The following is a 1,869-nucleotide window of genomic DNA, read 5'->3' on the forward strand; positions in this document are numbered from 1 at the left end:
AGCAAGACATCAACCTGTAATTTGCTGCTGTTAGTAAAACTAGTTACTAGTACTAACTAGTTACTAACCAGCACTAACTAGTTAGTAAAACTAGTTATTAGTTACTGGTACAGATTTGTTATCCGTTGGATGTTGGCATGGAAATTGGTCCAGTGGAGACACCCAAGGTGGAAACAGCATTAGTTGTGCTTCTCAGTGATCTCTGGTGGGAACGGGATATGAGTAGTGCATCCATCCTTGCTCTGTTTAGCCTTTCAATGGTTTTTGATACCATCGATCATAGTAATTAACCAGTGGAACAAGCTGCCTCCAGAAGTGGTGAATGCTCGAACACTGGAAGTTTTTAAGAAGAGACTGGACAGCCGTTTGTCTGAAATGGTGTAGGGTTTCCTGCCTGAGCAGGGGGTTGGACTAGATGAACTCCCTTCCAACTATTATTATTATTATTATTACTATTACTATTATTATTATTACTATTACTATTATTATTATTATTATTATTATTATTATTATTATTATTATTATTATTATCTTTTATTCATTAAACATGAACCTCAGTCAACTGAACATTCAAATTGGCTGGCGCTGATGGTTGACACAGGTTGCTACCAGCATCCTAGGTGTCAACCAGGTACCTCCTTAAAATATAAGATGTTCTGAGTAGTGCAGTTTTTTGTAACATTGCTGGAGTTATTGCAGGAAGCTGCAGTTTCTTGATGTATTTCACAACATAGTTTTTTTGGACATAGTTCCCAGTTCCCCGATGACAATGGGTACCACTGTTACACGTTTCATCCATAATCGCGCAGTTTCGATGGCCAGGGCGTGATATTTCGTAATTTTTTCCAGTTCTTTTTCTTCGACTCTGGCATCTCCTGGTACAGCGATATCAATCAGCTGTACGCTTTGGTTCTCTACAACTGCGATATCCGGCGTATTGTGTTCCAAATGGCGATCTGTCTGTATTCGAACCACAGCATTATTATTATTATTATTATTATTATTATTATTATTATTATTATTATTATTATTATTACTACTACTACTACTACTACTACTACTACTACTACTACTACTATATTATCCTTCTGGAAAGGCTTTGGGGGTTGGGAGCAAAAAGCATTGTGTTGTCTTTCCTCCAACAGTCTGTATTGTGATATTGATAGCTTATACCTGCCCCACAGAAATGGAAGCACAGCTTTAATTCAGGTCAAACCAACTGTCAAAGAAGAGCATGCATTGGCTGATTATGTAAAAGACAACCAAAAACAAGTAGTGAGAATTAATGATTAAGAATTGGAACTTACTAAAGGTACAGGAAGCGAAACATGAATATCAAAATAATGTAATAAAAACAAGAACAGTATGCTGTCAAGAAAACCTTACGTCGGGACTTCCGGTGGCAGGCGATTTCGTCGGTCGCAGCTGTTTGCTGCCTCCCGCCTGTTTCGCGTAAAAGCCGGTTTGACAGCCAGTATCAGCTGTCAAACGGCTTGATACCTTTCCCCTGGGCATAAGGGGATAGGTGAGCTGCCCGGGGTAGGAGTTGAGTTCCCGAGTCGTCCTATATGGACGATGTAGGCGAGAACTCCTCCGGAGCCCCGAGGATTCTCCGCGATCCAGGACGCCTTCGCTTCGGCGAAGCTAGAAGCCGCCGCCACCGCTGCAAGTTGAAGTTAATTGTGAGTTTACTTGTAAGCAGACGAACCAACTTTGGAAGCTTGCTTTTTATTTTGGACTTTACTTTAACTTGTATAACAAGTTTCTCCCCGTATGTGTGGAGGAATGAGGAAAAGTGAAACTAAAATGGCGATGGATTGATACTTTTCAGCAAGAAGTGAAAGTGATTTCCGGTTTGAAATTTTTGTT

This window comes from Protobothrops mucrosquamatus, unplaced genomic scaffold, assembly GCF_001527695.2.
Source record: "Protobothrops mucrosquamatus isolate PMUCROS unplaced genomic scaffold, P.Mucros_1.0 scaffold778, whole genome shotgun sequence".
NCBI classification, from domain to species: Eukaryota; Metazoa; Chordata; class Lepidosauria; order Squamata; family Viperidae; genus Protobothrops; species Protobothrops mucrosquamatus.